The sequence below is a fragment of the Battus philenor genome, unplaced genomic scaffold, assembly GCF_028537555.1.
Source record: "Battus philenor isolate CCGP_79_NKW_IND1 unplaced genomic scaffold, ilBatPhil1.0.hap1 SCAF_15, whole genome shotgun sequence".
NCBI lineage: Eukaryota > Metazoa > Arthropoda > Insecta > Lepidoptera > Papilionidae > Battus > Battus philenor.
Window position 1 is genome coordinate 9,292,320 of NW_027181677.1, and position 17,219 is coordinate 9,309,538.

At 34.2% G+C, this 17,219-nt stretch overlaps 1 protein-coding gene across 1 annotated transcript in view; it reads left to right on the forward strand.

Annotated features, from left to right (window-relative positions):
- Positions 1 to 13,081: 13,081 nt before the first annotated feature.
- LOC137918808 (protein lozenge-like) overlaps positions 13,082 to 17,219 on the forward strand; it is a 96,277-nt gene continuing 92,139 nt past the window's right edge. Inside the window, exon 1 of the mRNA XM_068761720.1 lies at positions 13,082 to 13,100. The gene's annotated coding sequence lies outside the window, so the exon portion shown is untranslated. The remainder of the gene's footprint in view (positions 13,101 to 17,219) is intronic.

Genomic DNA, 17,219 nt, shown 5'->3' on the forward strand with positions numbered 1-17,219 from the left:
ATAGCGGAATACATAGCCGCTTGGGCCTTGTGATCCTGGAGTGAAGATCAGGTATCGGGAAGCGCAGCAATGGATATACACCTACAAGTTGATCAGACAAACTTGTAAGGTCGCCGGTAGACGCTCGATGAAGGCGGTTATTAAATGGTACTTTTGATAATCTCTGGAGCTTATCTCCAGCAGTGGACATTCCTTGGCTGAAATGATGATGATGATAAAGAAGCGCAGTTAGGTCTATGATACCATAAACCCGGTGTAGCTTTATAATAAAATTTGAATAATTTAGAAAATAAATTACGTAAAATTCGCTATTCCCGAATTATGCGATTAATATTTGTTAATCTAACAAACAACACCCCCTCCACCACCCCCTAGTCCAAATAGTTTCAATTACAAAGGAAACATACAGAAGCCGCAGCGACATAAAATTGTCACGTTAAAAATTTATCTGTGGATTGTTCACGCGAACCATAGTCGGTCCGGTTATGGCCGTGTAAATAAACGAGAAGCGGCGAATTGAACTGCAACGAGGCGATGTGATGCGGGAGTTCACAGCGACACGTGGCATCTCGCCTCTTGTTGCAGTGGACTGCTAACAGGCGTTTAATGCCTTCCTGTTCGCAGAGCTCTATGCGGATAGATGCGTAATTGTTTACAGATAACTCACAACATAGATATGAATGTAGCTCCTTCCCACTAATCTTATTAGAAATCTTAGAACCTGTGTCAATCTGTGGGCGTTCTATAATTGATATAAGGATGGTTAACTTCATCTCTGTACAACTTACTGTCCCCCACTCACTTTACGAACCTAATGAACTTTCTGGCAAGTTGAATTTTTGAAATCAAAAAGAAAATCTTACCTGATCTCTGTTAGGTTTTAGTAATAAACGTTTCTAGAAATATCTTAGTAAGTGATTATATTAGCAAATCTCTAGTGTAAATATTGAAAATAACTATAAAAAATGCTGTTTCTAAAGATAACCCGTCATTTTAATCGTCAAATTAAAATAGACATGAGTAAATGTTTCGGTTTTAAAGTTACTGTTGCTAATGCAATTACTGAACTTTTCCCTTTATTTCTCTTTCTTCTTCATTTCAAGTCTTCAGTACGTTAAAGCAAACACTTTGCATTACAAAATTCAAATCGCCGAATTTTTTATTGCAAAATCTTTCCATAAAAGGCTGAATTATGAAAAATCGTTTTTATTATCAGAATTAAATTCGACACCATTTCCAAAAATATATACATTTTCATTCTAATATTACGTATTGCATACAAACACAACAGAGTACAAAAAAAGTTTGTTTAAATACTTGACTATAAAGGAGGGAAATCAGTAATAAATATACTGAGACACTGTACTGTTATTGTTAAGTCATTATTATATAGCATTTTCATCGCTAGAAGACTGGCATCTTGTCTTAAAAATTTGAGAGCCGTCATCCAATTGATGAAAATCAGATATCTGTCAGATTTTTTATTAACATTTTTAGACAGCTGCTACGTCGGAGATATGAAATTTCCAACGCATATTAAAATATTTAGCCAACTATGAGTGGAAATTCGTAATGAGTTGCAGTTCTACATCGTAAGCCCATATACCTTCATATTACATAAACACAAATAGGTCATAAACTTGAATCTCTCTCCGCAACATTCAATAAAGCGTCGGGCAAACAGACATAAATCTGGACGGTTTTACGTTCGTTGTCCCAAATTATGTCATCAAACGCCACCTCCGGGCGATAACGGCTGGCACCCGTGGAGTGAGCAGTAGAGGCGCTTCAGCAAATTTCCATACAAATCGTTTCGCCACGCCGGCAGTCACACTTCATAAATTTTAATTTTAATATTTTGCCCTCGCCCCTGTCGTCGCTGTCACTTGCGTTTAATGTCACTTCATATTTCTTTCGACTCGAGGTCATGAACCTTCATACAATTACATATTATTAATGTACTGTCTGTATACACTTTGACAAAATTGAAACAAAAATAATTGTGGCAATTTTTTATTCTAGACTTTTGCTTACCTCTTGCGATGATTACATTGTACAAATGTTAATGTAAATCTACCTAGATTGTTAAGTTGTAAAAAAAATTGTTAAGTTTACCTAAACTTAACAATTTTTTTTAGGTGTAAAAGTTTAAAACAGGGCAATGCATAACTCATTTGTTGGCAATGTATATATGGTACACCACCAAAAATCACTGGGTTCAGAAACAATAAATAATGTGACGACAATATAGTAAGAAAAAGCGTTTACAAAATTCGAATTACTACATTTAAATTATTTATTGTTTACTATCTATCCCAGCCGGCTTAGGACTGTGAGAAAACATTGGTCTAACACATTTCAGGAAAAATAAATAATTGCAACATATTTCAGAGTGATTTATACATAATGATTGAAAATAGGTGTAGAAGCTTTTTGGTGACTAGAGATTTATATTCACCCTTTAAAGCGTTATCACATTGTTTACACGGGAAATACTTAATAATAAAATTAAAATAAAATTAATAATAAGACGAATTATTTCGTTAACAAAATACTAAGTTTGAACAAAATACTAATTCAGTTGTAATGATCCAAATTTAAATAAAAATCATCAAATGTAGTCGTAAGTGCAAATCCAAACTCTTTTACATTTTAAAATACATCAGCGGGGGTTGTTTGAGATCTTTATTTCCTTGACGCCCCAGTTCATTTTCCTTCCGACATTAAGCCGCGTGCACACAAGCAATAACGTAGATAAGCTGGCAAGATTGAGACGCGGTGCTATCTCCACCTTATTGCTATGTAAATAACCTCCATTGAATCCCTCTGATCGCTCTGATACGCCGCCGATGTGCCAGCGGCTTTATGCTCATTTCATTATTGTCCGTCTTCGTAGACGCATAAACAAAGTACATTTGGGTACAATGGTGTTTATCTATTCACCTAAGGTGTATATTAAAAGTTTTTTTTTACTAATAAATAAATTATTTTTACTGCACTATCATATTAAAAAACCAAGATCACGCATGTTTTATAGATAGTAAACATGAAAATCATAATCGACGCAATTGATAAAAGTCTTACATTATTTCATCCATAGATTTCCAACTTGAACGGGCTGGATCTGGGGTCTTCCGCTGACCTTTAAGTCATCTATCCACATTGATGATGGACGGCTTTCGCTGCGCTAGCAGTGATCTCTACTTCGGAATCTTAAGGCTCCAAAAGCCATCTGCGTGCTATGTGATCTACCCACTGCCACTTCAACCCGCCAACCCGCTGTGTGATGTAGGTTACTTTCATCATTTATCTTTCCTCATTCGATCTCGTAGAGAAAGCCCAGGTCTTTTATATATACATATTAAATAAAACCCTAAAATAATCCAACTCGTAATTTTGCGACGCTCGCTGTTTGTTTCATATCTAACAGAAAAATCTCTTTTAAGCGCACACGATACGTACAGGTACAGAACATTTGTTAATCACAGAAGATGCGAAAGATAAAACCGTATCATTTGCTTAAAAAGCCCCATGAAATTAAACAACGCAACAATGAACCGGAATAGTGTTGGCAAAAACATCGACAATGCTCCCTATTTTTTTTACGTCCGCATTATGGGATGATCCGTCATTATGCCCGCGGCGTATCGATGGCTCTGATAAGGATGCTCATCGTTTTATTAAAATAATTCATCCAGTGTAACTTGAGCTCCTTATTGTACTACTAGCTAGGACTTATTGAAATAAAATTGGGTTGGAGGAAAACATGTGAGGTCATATTAAATTGGCAACTTCATGCGAAACACTATCGTACTCTCCAATCTGGGGGTTTCATTCAGCAGCTAGTGATGTTCAGTGATACGAGATATTTAATACCTTCCCACGAGGACTTTTGCACACGCGCCGCATTTCCCACGAAGTGTTTTAAAGGTGAGTTTATGTGCAGTGCCCCACATTCAAAGATTAATGTTATAACTAATTATTTATGCTGAAAAGTAAACGCAAATTTTAAATAAATTAAAAATACTCCTTGCTCATGCTAAAAGGGAACAAATAACTTAAGTTATCAGGGATCAATCTGTACAAGCTCTATCTGTATACAATTAAAGAGCAAAATTGAAATCTTTTGCAATTCGCCGGTCACTCTTGTAATAATAAAACCTAAATTAAAATTCAAAATATCTTTTTTCAAGTTTGCATTTGCACGTACTTTTAAATCGTCCATTTTTGAAACATTATAAATAGTAAGATATCACCGGCCCATAATACTGATTTGCTGATAAGAGCCAGAAAATTTAACAACTTTTGATGTGTACATTATAATATCAATCATGTAATTGAAAAAACAAACAAAGTTGTAGACGTTTCAATCATCTAAAAACTAAATGTACTTTTAATTTACCTTTAAAACTAAGAAATGGTAGAATTATTATAATGAATATTATTATTATAATGAAGTTCAATAACATATCTTGTGGAACTTCATTTTAATAACAATAAATACATTATTTTTATGTTTTTCTTTACTGACTTAATGTTTTATTAAGTAAAATATTTCATAATCCACTTTAGAAAGCATTATAAGTAATTGTTTTAATCCCTTCATAAACATAGGCATATATACCTGTGGGATGTTAATGCCGCTCTTCGAACATTTATTAAAAGTTACAGGGGTTGTAGGGTAGCCGCATGAGTCCTAATTAAGCCTCTTTTTACAAAAGGGCCGATGCGTCGGAGGGTTTCGACTTTTTACCCTTCCGACTCTTTAATGAGCTGTTGTTGGGCACCTTTAGTGCAGATTTAAGGGAACAACAGCTCTGTTCCATGGTGTCAAATGATATCTCTTTTAATGCGTAGAAAGATAAAAATTCGACGTAGATATCGCACCTTTGCTCATGTTTGGTTGGCTTCTGGTTTTTCACTTTAAATCAGGTAGCTACGTTAATACGTTAGTCATTATGCCTTACAGCGGGCGTCTGTCATCTGACTTGATAATGTTGACGTAATATTTTAAGCGTTATACTACCGAGTTGAAATATTTTAATACACGCGTGAACAGAAAACACTAGGCACTACGACGAAAACTAATTGATATTGAATACCGGAACTAAAAGACACAAACAGCAAGAAATTCTTGCTATGATTTTAAGAGATCAATTATTAAAAACCAAAACAGTATAAGACCAACGAAAATTGCTAGCAATGTCTTAATGATAAAATTACACATAGGCGATACATTTTTATCTATACTATTAGACTTTACTTTTCCAGGAAAAGAGTCGTAATCTAAAAATATAATTGTATTTTAACTACTAATTTCTGTTACGAATATTACAACAAAATTAAAATCATTTTTACACAGTTGTTTATAGTATTTTAGCATTGCTGAACTTTGGCGACTAACTGGGTCATTTAAAACCTCTTTAAATTTTTATTACTGTTTCTGTTGAAGTGTTTGTTTGAATTTTTATTCGTTTTTTACTCTTTTTATATAGACAGTTTGTGTCGCCATGCATTTTGGCTTGTTCGTTTGTTCTGTCAATCTATTGCTATGAATTATTTTTCTGTTAGTTTTATAAAATAATAATCAAATTACCACCATTATTTTCATTTATTTAATCCGTTTATACAGTCCACACGCTTTGCTACTCTTACTGCCATTACTTTTATTTTAATTTACACTATAAATGCTAAGCATAATAAGAATATATAACCTGTGCCAACTCAACAAAATCTATCAGACATTTGTCTGAGATCGACGCTATTTTTTAACTTTTAATTATGAATAGATTGGTCTAGGGTACAACTTGGTATTCCGTACAAAGTACTAGCTCTGTTAGCAACGTTAAACATCAGTATGAAAGTTAAGACGTCCGAAATGAATATTTACCTAATTTCAATTCATTTCTTGGAATATTGACAGCAGCTATTTCATGTTTTAAAGTAGTGATAACTAATACAATACGCTACAGAAATCTGAAATTTGAATCCCAGACTAGAACCGTCCTTACACAGAATATGCCCAATTCCATAGCTCACTTATTATATTAATGTATTAAAACTTTGACTGTTTCGTATACAAACCCTACTTTAGATAAATGTCTATAGTATCTTTATATGTATACGTGGTTATTTCTATTATTTTCTATGTTCATGGGATAATATCACAAATTGTAAAAGCCTACGTGGGCTTCAAGTCCAATTATTAAAGGCTAACGTAAGATCTAAACACGGTCCATTTAACCTTTCCAGAAAATTGGCACGGCGAGTTAAGGCGGTGTCCAGGCGTCGGGGTTAGGAGGAGGGTATCAACGTCTTGCCCCCTCCTTTGGTCTGAATGTGGCCAAATTGGACGAACGGAAACTGAACGCCGCCCGCGACTTGACCGGAAGCGCTCGCCTCCGCCCAAGCGCCTCCCGCCTCGGGTACTGTTTCCATATTCAATTTAGTAATTTAAACACGAGGTCCAAAACACTTTTTTTATTTTACTTAGTACTTAGGATAATGACCGCGTTATGAAAAAAATGTGATGAACCCATTTTAATGGAACAAATCTAACTCCCCTGTAATGACATTTAAAATTGCTTTACGGTGTTTTAAGATTTCTCTAATGTTGTTTGATAAACTGCTTTAAATTATTATATGATTATTCAGATGTTAGACGTGTATGTATTGTAATAAACAGCTGCTCATAAAAAGTTAACATTTATTAATATTTATAACTCCTTAGTTATATTTTAGTTACTTTCAAAAGGCTTTCTTAAACAGTAAAATATTACAGAAAGAGAGTATTATATAGATAGTATTTGTCACCCCAATTCAAATAAAACAGGAATATTGTATATTCAAAAAGTGTACAGTCACTTTCCCTTGATTTAGAGTCACATTTTACTATGAACAATGTAGTATTACATTTATTTACCGACTACAGACCGGCATGCGTGACGTAAGACATCCACCCGTAAAGTAGAAGGATGAACTTGACTGTTAAAGTCGTAGGGAGACGCTGGTTGTAGGCTGAACCGGTCTTATTGTAAAACTATGGCAGAGGCTGCACGACTGAAATGATAATGATGACAATTACTAGAAGAATTATGTTACGGTTTTTAAAATTGTCCAATAATTGTTAATTATTTCGTAGTCTCGTTAATAACTTTAGTTTTAGTGTAACTCGAATTATCTTGTATAAAAAAAATTATTATATTTTTAATAAAAATATTGCACATTCACAAACGTATTAAACGTTCCATGAAAAAAAACTTCTGAAGTATATTTTGACTATTTGAGTTTGACGTGCCGTGAGGGAATATGCGAACACGCTCCGTCCCCCGACCGGGCGGCGTTACCGGGTTAAGTAACCAAGTTTACCGCGCCTTGGCGACAAGTAAGTTTATTGAGGTAGGCCCGCGCTCGTGAATATCCACCATGATTCTGATTTGAACACATTTTTGGCAATAAATCAAATATTTATATTACATTAGACGGGACGTCTTTTATATAAATATTTTCTTGTCGGAATTAAATGAAACGTTAGAAAAAAATAATACGATTAATTAATTTATTTTGTAAAGAAATGCAACGAAAAAAAAAACAACAGAAAAGAAACTTATATTTATTTGACTTAACGGAGTATAAACGAAAAATATTACATTAATTTTAACAATCTGGTATTCTGATTTAAATTGAAAAAATGGCGACTAGTAAATCGTAATTTTGACGAAAGTAGAATAAAATTGCTGAAAAAATTCAGTAATAATTTAAGTAATAAATTATTTTTAGTAAAATAAGCTAAACTAAATCTGAAAATTCTTCGATGATTTGCGCGCACAAAAGTGACAGGAAGACAGTATAAGTTATTACGTAAGTTATACAGATTATTTACAGAAAGTTAAACTAATTCAGAACTACAAATTTATTACTTAGCGCACCATTTTTATGGAGATTTAATAACGAATATATATTACGCAACACTCGTAACGATTTTCGACTCGGGGTCGCCACGCTTGAGTCGTAACCCATACACAAAGATCGTTTAGACAAAGCCGAGTCGGGGAATACAATGAATAAAGAGCCGTCAAATCCTACATCCATTGCTCGACGCACGATCGGGGCAGATGCATGGCCCAGCATCGCTCCAAATGGACGCCGCTTCATTGTGCCCTGACCATATCTCTGGAGCTATTGACCGAACTCAAGTCATTCCTCTGTATATATCTCCTTTAAACTCAATTTATAGTACTGTATTAAAATATGAATTCAACTTTATGTTTGTTTATTAATTTCCAAAAAATAAACAAAAAAATTACAGATAAATTTATGCGCTATATAGCATTGACATAACTGTGCACAGATAAAATAAGTAACCGCCGTGCTCAATATAAAAATTAATTTGTGTTGTTGGTACTGTAGGTACTTCATTTATCGGCAAAGCTCATAGAGTTTAAAAGGGAAATGTTTTCATATATAAAAGTATATAAGATATATAAGTGTATTTGTGCGTGTAAAGGGTAAATACAGTTACAGATCTGAGAGTTTTTGATGAGGGCTTCTGTGTATTTTTAATCAAGATAAAGGACACAGCGATATATATTTTTGACATATAATTAATGATAGGATGCATATATATATATATATATATATATATATATATAGAGAGAGAGAGAGAAAGAGAGAGAGAGATAGAGATGATAGCAATACAGATAAATACATTTTTATTCTTGGCTTAAGTGTTTTTGGACATTTTGTACAAAGATTATAGCGTACTTTATACTTAACCTTGTAAGAAAGATAATGAAAGTCACAACAGAATTAGTTTCTCATTTCAGAGTGCTTTGGGACATACCAATTATTCCCATTTTGTAAGATACGGGTTGAATGATATATATAACTTTATCGGTATAGATGCATAACTTCCTAACTAAGCGCACATGTGTCATCCAGAGTTTTTAGCCTAAGAATAATAATAGATCTAATGAAAACAAGAAAACGTAATAATTAATTTGAGTCAAAACAATGTTTAGTTGAACGATCATCACACTTTTAGCCCTGGAGACACCGCACTACATAGGTTAAAAGCATCAGGAAACAGTCTTCATTCAGCATATTCCGGCAACCTTAACAAGTTCAACTGTCTTCGTTGTCTTGTTTTGTAACTTTATTTAGTTTACATTATTTAGTGATAATACATACAGGTGGTAATGAAACAAGGTAGGCGATCAGGGTTATGCAATATAAAATTCTTTTAAACACCACATTTACGCTTATCACCTTGACACATATAACATCGTATGTCTCATTGGTATGATACCATTAATTCATTTTTCTGAATTTTTAAGACTGGTGTTTGAATAATAGCCTAACACTTAAGTTATGTTAACATTTTCTGGACTACGTAAATAATGATAAGCTCTTTCTTACATTAATGCAATCAATGAATTTCATTTAATCTATTAAGGGTTAATTGTTGTAGTAAAAATTTACCTTATCCATACTATATAAGTGAAATCGGTATAAAAAAATATGAATAGTTTTTTCCGACACTAAAATGTTAATGATAATATCCGGAGACAGTTTCACGCCAGATACAAGTCAAATTTTAGTAATTTGACCCGGTGGAATTTATCTATAAAATTACTTCCAAAAGATAAGTCCAGATAGGACCAGATATTAAATCTAAGATTCATATAAACCTCTTGAATTTATTATCAAACTTCGTTTACATCAAATATGAATTACTTTAAAATAAATTCATCAACGAACGAAACTAATATGTGTGCGAAAATGCGTATTCAGTCTTGCAGGTTAAATTGATGTCGCTGTGATACAGGTGGAATTTATTTAATCGCGGACATTTTGAATAAAACTTATAAGTGTAGTGTAATCTGTAAATTATTTAAAGGAATTATTTATTTTAATAAAAATGAAACAATGTGCGACTTACAGTAATGTATTCATTTTGATAAGAAATGAATTTAATAAGCCATAATTAACTGAATGTTAAATATAATAAAAAGTAGTATTGATTATCGGCCGCAGAAAGAAGTGAAATATCGGCGTTTGAACAACATAGCACCGGCGTTGCATTCGCAAACCCTTTTAGCGCCAACGGCCGACACAAAAGCGCCTCATCAAACGTCCATCTCCGCGCTGCGCCTTCGCTGCCTCTTTTTGCCGAACGGACGGCGGACGCAAAAAGACTGAGAGCATGTGCTGACCCGATCATTAAATAGATTGATGGTACCTGGGCGCAAGGCACGGGCGATAAATAGTGGCGATTCGGGTAATCCTGCCGGCGGGCGGCTGGCTGCCGATGGGCGGCATCCATTCTCTTTATTGCTCCGTGCTTTATAGCAGGCCAGGCGTTCCCGCCTTGATGCCTACGACGTAGCGCCTAACATATTGGCTGCGTTACTCGACACTCGCCGAGGGAGTACGCTTGCACTCGAATTTCGATCGAAATTGTTAGTTTTTTTTAAGGGTGTTTGCTATTTTGTGAATAACCATTATATATCTTCTTTTTATATGTATGTGAGAGAATTCCACCTTTATACTGACTCATCACGATAACTCTGGAACCATAAGATTTCATCATCTTGTTAGCTGATAGATGCCCACTGACACAGATCTCTTCCAAATATCGCTATAATGATCAGTGTCGCATCCAGCTATTGTGGGGCCTATCCATAAGAATAATTTTTCCTAAATTCTATCCGTAGCGGGATTGAAGAATCGTCCATTATAAATGCATATTTTCAAACTAAAGTTATTACACGTATAAAACTTGACCAATTTTTTTTGGTATATACCAAGAATGGATTTTATGAAATTACATCCACAAAACGCATTACAGGTTACGTGAATAAAGATTTCCAATTTTATTCGAATTGATGTAACACATATAACACTTTTCGGACGACTTCACTGATTTTTTTGACTATTATATTACTAAAAGTTTTCGTATATAAATACGGCTTTGTGACATTAAAACATTAAAGTTAACAGTTCAATATGTACTACACACATCGTCTGATACCATTACACCTTTTTACATTCAACAGATATTGTATCGTCTATAACGATGTACTACAACGTAATATAAACCTTTTATTGAATTAAATCTGTTATTATAATACATATAGCGTACTTCAATAGAAGAGTGAATTAACATGTCTTAACAGGTAAACGCACAATGTAGCTCTTACTAAAATAACTGAATTTATTAACAGCTATTGTTAACTAATATGACACGTACAGCGATTAATAATCAAGTAAATTAGGAAAACTTATAACTGGTCTATGTTAGAGTTAAATTTTGATAAGCAATCTACACGAAGCGGTAGTTTTGATCATCGTATTAATTTAATATTTTTATCAAATTCTCTTGCTGTCACGACATCTTTTAAACTAGAATACTGCAATGATTATTCATTAAGACAGAAATAAAGATGGTAATGTAACGGGCAAAACCTTGCTATCCATACCACATAAACAAACAAAACATTGGTTAAAAGTATTCTTTCTGGTCACTATGAACTTGTCTTTCTAAATAAACGTTGCTAAACTGGCGGACAAGGATGATCCATTTATCTTCTTACTTAACGTAAATATTTCTGATGATTCTTTTTGAAAACTCGTTAGCGACCAGTTCATTAACATAAGGAACACTAATCTGTTAATCTACTTTACCGGAAATTACTTAACAGTGATTCTTTTACCGGATAAACATCTTCTCACAAATGATAAACGATTTCAAAAAAGTGAAAATAATTAATCACACCCCAACAACAACCTCTGAATTCTAGATCAAATTCACGTTTAACGTTCATAATCAATTAAGTGAGCCCAACTAACAAAAAAAGTTTATCTATTTTATGGTTTTTAGCAAAAAGGTGGCGTCAGCGGCCAAAACAATGGCAAATTAGCGATGACTGTTAAAAATGACATTCGAATTGGCCGGACCCGTAATAAATGTGTAGGGTGGCGGGCGGCGACGTGGTGGCGGGCCCTCCATATTAATACCGCACTAAAATTGCTGCTGCCACTCGCATATACTTGCTTTGTTTTGTTATGCTGTGATACGAATCTTTTAAACAGCCATGAACTCCGAATATAACGATTTCTATATATTTTGAATTATTTATTAACAATCTCCCTTATAGATTTCGAAAAGAAGGGGTTTAAAGCTACCTGCATCTAGCTTCTTCCATCAACTATAAAATGATCGTTTTCCACCTTAAGGGCTTTTATTTAAAATTTCGCTGCGCTTGTCCAACGGCCTCATCTATGATCTATGAACTAAATGGTGCTAACGATTCTTCAGCTACTTGGGTATTAGTACCAATTGAGAGAGTAAAAGAAAAGACCGATTAAAAGATCTCATGATGGACCTCAGAACTGCAGATCCATTAAACTACAGACTCTGTTTTTTCTGTACCTAATTTGTTGATTGCACTGTCCCAAAAGTTCCCAACTGTTAGTTTATTCTAATAGAAACAGCATACCTTCCCGAGGGCAGAATCCTATTTCCGGTAGGTCTTTCTTCCACAATTTCTGACAGCAGTACTCTATAAGGTGAGTGATCCGTGGGCGATCGGTCTGACTCGCCGAACAAGTAATATAGTTGTAAGGCTCTCTCACTACCCATAGGTCACCAAAAACACAGTAAGGATTCAATCCTCGCTCGGGACACTAGATAAGGTTAAGGATCAGGCTACAATAATATCTGGCAAGCAGTTATAATATATAAGCATTTTTAATAAAACATTTATTAGTTAAACAAATCGTACGAATTTATTAGTGATATTTTTATTGCTGTAATTCTTTATAAAAACATTTGAATATTCTGATAAAGACAATTTCGTCAATTGCACGTAACTTATAAATAATCTTTAACGATTTGCTACATATGCCGTCGCTAAAGCTACCTGATCCCGTTATCCAAACATAGCAGAACGTTAAAAGCTTAAAATACGCTGACTGGCCACTTAATTAATGACCATGACACAATGGTGAGTTGTTTTTTTTTTGGTTTCACAGATAACGAAATGCAGACATCAGAATCGTGCCTTATGGATGTCTGCTGTCAGCCCCCGTGTATTGAGGTATTATTTCAAGATTAGATTTATGAGACATCAACAAATATATACAACCTTTATAAGATTAGTTATTTTACTTATCATTGTGCTAAAGTTTACGGCTATGAAATATTTTTAATTTCAACGTGATTTAAAGTAACAGATGATCTTATAATGTGGAGGTCAATATAAAATTATCTATAGAATAAATGTATACCGTGTTATTTTTGCACTGAAACGTGAAATATAGAGATGTGTCAAAGTAATAACTTTTTACGATTACAATGTTATGCGGTACAGTTTTCTTGTAAGAATCGTTACATTTTGTCTAGTATTTATCTCTGTAAAAGATAAAATGGTACGTATCATCAGTTTTGTAATATGAGCGTCCTTCAGACTAAAATAATATAGCAAATGTGTACTAAAAACAATAACGGGAGAAACTACGTTTACGGGTTCTTGCAAATGAGTACAGTAGTTTTAAATATGCAAATATAATGTTATAATTCTTATTATACATACAATAATTTTCCCGTAAAATAACACTGTAATGTTCTTTAATAATAATAAATACATAGATAATGATCTAGAGTTCTATTATCATTATTTCAACCGTAGGACGCCCACAGCTGGACATAGACCCCATGGATATCCAATAATACCGCCTAGAAGCCGCTTTCGTGTTGTATTACAGCTAAGAAATATCTTAAACAAATTTATAAGAGGCCACGTGAAATCAAGAAATAAGTATTGTTTAAAAGACGAAAATTAATAGAGAAACGTAATTCTTTTCACAGAATGAAAATCTCTCCGCCGATACCATTAGACAAAACAAAAACCAGCCAGATAAAATAAGAGCGGAATGCCGGGCGGAACAAAAAGCGTCGGTCTAACAGGGCCAAACATGCATGTGGGTATCAAACTGGACGACGTTTTTTTGCGTTTTCATAAAAATGGCGATCGCGGTCAAAACAGTCGATACGGGCGCAAGTTTCAAAAGCCAGCACACGCGTACATATTTTATAAGTTCGCTTCGATTGTTCCGCGGTGGGGTTTTTTCGCGTATCATGGGCGGGCAGTAGCCGATGCGTCCATCGACACATGGCTGGAATTTTTCCTCGTTTTTTTTAATCCACAGCCGACAGGATTGTATGTTAGCGGGAAGTGCCGGAGAAGGAACAAGGACACGCTGTAGCCGATCGTTCGTGCTCCCTGTATTGTTTTTCCCGTTCGATCTGGAAATTGATTTCTTTTATATGGTATGTATTTTATAAAAGTTATATAATAATGTATAAACGATGCATTTTCAAGACTGATATTTAGCTGAGAAACATTTTTGTCTGAGATCTAGGAGCTCCTCGACGGATGTTATTATTTTACATGTATTCTTTAAAAATATAATTATGTTCATTTCGCATAACTTATACAGGTTAAACGAGAAAAATATGGCGTTGTCTTAAAATCAATTCTTTATTATTATTTATTGTCTTTAACATAACAATACCTATACCTTTGGTTACAGTAGATAACTATTTTTCTCACTCGATACAGTTAGAGGAAGAAGGCGCTCAGATTAAATCTCGTTTTTGGTAGCTTTGTTGGCTCGAGAGTATGTTCCGAAGCCTTGGTTCAGGCAGCTATATACTACTATACTACAAGATTGGGGTAGTAGTTATATACTAGTACAAGCGAAGGCAAGCCGTGGCACCCGAGCCACATGTGCCTTTTTGTCTACATATTCGCGGCATTCTTAAAACAGACTAGAGAAATAATTGAAAAACTCTTTGAAAACGAAAAATGAACACTTTTGAAAACCACTCATATATACCTATGAAGTAAATCGTTTTATTTAGAAGATAATTTTTTTTTCAAAAGTACTCTTTAGATAGTTTTTAACAAATATTTGTTATACATAATACGTACATAAATTCCATTTAGTATGTGTTAGGGAAGATCATTTATTTAAAAAAGACAAGCACGTAATTTTTATTATAAATAATAGCCGTTTGATTCAGTTTCAATGTAGAATATTTATATTTCATTCTTTTGGAACATACGATTGCTACTCGCTATTTAATAATACATCTTGGTGTAGAAGATTCAAGGAACTCCTTTCTTTACCTGTCACGGAAACAAAATAAAATGAATTGGATTAGCTGTATCGGTTATGTATGCTACAATTAAACGAGTTTCAGTTCGTATTTTTATGAAGCGTTAACACTAATGGGGCCTCTTCAGCCAGAAACTATTACCCTAGCGCTTTTTTGCCAACAACAATACTAAAGACTGCGGACGGTATTAAAGAGTTTCGTAACTAAGGGCTAAGCATCTTGTGCCTTCAAGTTATGTTACTTAATATCAAACATCTATCTCCTCGCTTATTAATATAAAGGTGCATACAACCTCCTTTATATTCAATTTATTTTGAATCTGTGTTTATAAAAGAAAATAAACATAGACGTCGATCATAACATTTGTCTATACAAGAAATTGACGGCCATTTCCTTTAAAGTTAACACATGTCCTATTTGACATGTAAAATTAAATATTATAGTTTATCATAGACAAACTCTGTTTTAATCATAATAAGCATAATTTTTAACGTTGTGCGCTTAGGAATGAGAGTAATAATGTTATAATGATATTACATTTTATATTTAAAAACCTATAGTAATAACTCAACATAAAACCCCGCATGAAAAGTCGGAGATAACGTTTGCCAAGAAAATATTATGTTAACGCTTTTGAAATCTGGCTTAATTTGAAATGGGTAGTTGTTTTTTTATTAATTTTTTTTACTTGTACAAGATATAATGGGAGTGGTAAAATGTGTACATAGTTTAGTCGACAACGTGAAACATTCGTTAATTACATTAATAAAGATTATACACAAATAGAAGTAAACAATAATTACGTTGTTTTAAATATCATCAACATTTTTTATATCGTAATATTAACAGCCACGACTATAACAATTGCAATTATTTGTAAAACATGTTTTGTAAAAAACGTATGTCCAGATTGTATCGTATATCCGAAGAATAGTGCAGCATTTTTACGTTAATCTTTATAGAAAATATACTTTAAAATCCAGCGTGTAAAAAAAAACTTTCCCAGTGATAATTTGAAAAAAAAGAAGTATTGAATATCGATGTCGAGATATCGCCGGGAGCTATCGATTCCGGACAGACACTCCGCCGGAAGCTCTTCCTTCTCATGCCGCATTCATACGCGGACAAAAGAGCACAGTCGCATGACAAATTCGACAGCACCGATTTTCGAACAGACTGCAGAATAACCCACCTTTGTTAAGTCATCGTTTGATGAAATTTATTAACACGTTATCTCGCATTCCGAATGCGCCAGCAAGGAAGTTTTTACGAGTGTTTACTTTAGGTGGCGTACAAAGACCAAATCCGTCCATTGTTGCATTCGCGAAACGCGATGTGCGAGCCAGATATTAAAAGCACGTGTGGCCAAACAAAGGTTGCGTTATGCGGGGGATTATTTGCCAATTTATGGCGCTTTTTGTGAACTCCGCTGAAAACGCGCTCCGGAAATTTGGCTCCATTTCAACAAATGATCTTTTAACTATAAATACGCGTAATTTATTCGGCGCGACAAAAAAAATGGTGAAATACGACGATTACCTAACGAGAGCGCACTTGGGAGTCATTTTTGGAATTTTGTTTGAGTTTAAATGCATATTTGTTCGCAATACGTCGGGATATTGGCAACATGTATGTTTTAAACTTTTTAATAATACTTACGTCTCTATAAATATTTCACCGTCAACTTTATTAATAAACACAAATCCTTTAGCATTCCAGGAACCTTTTTAATTAATATTAAGAATGAACGATAAGCCTTATGAGGAGGCTGTGTTGGACGTTGCGAGTTTGAATCAAGAATGAGGAGATCCTCAGAAAAAACAAGGTTAGCGACATAGCTAGAAAAACGGCTAATTTGAAGTGATAGGGGACTTGGCATACCGTTATTGTAACTTGATGGAAGTTGAGTCTGAAAGGTTCTCGAGTAGCAGCCACGAGCAAGTAGACGTGACATGGGTAGGCCTTCACTAATGGAAGTCTAGTCCTTCTTCTTCGTTTTTCCTAGTCGACCGATAAAGTAGGCAAGATCGTGGAA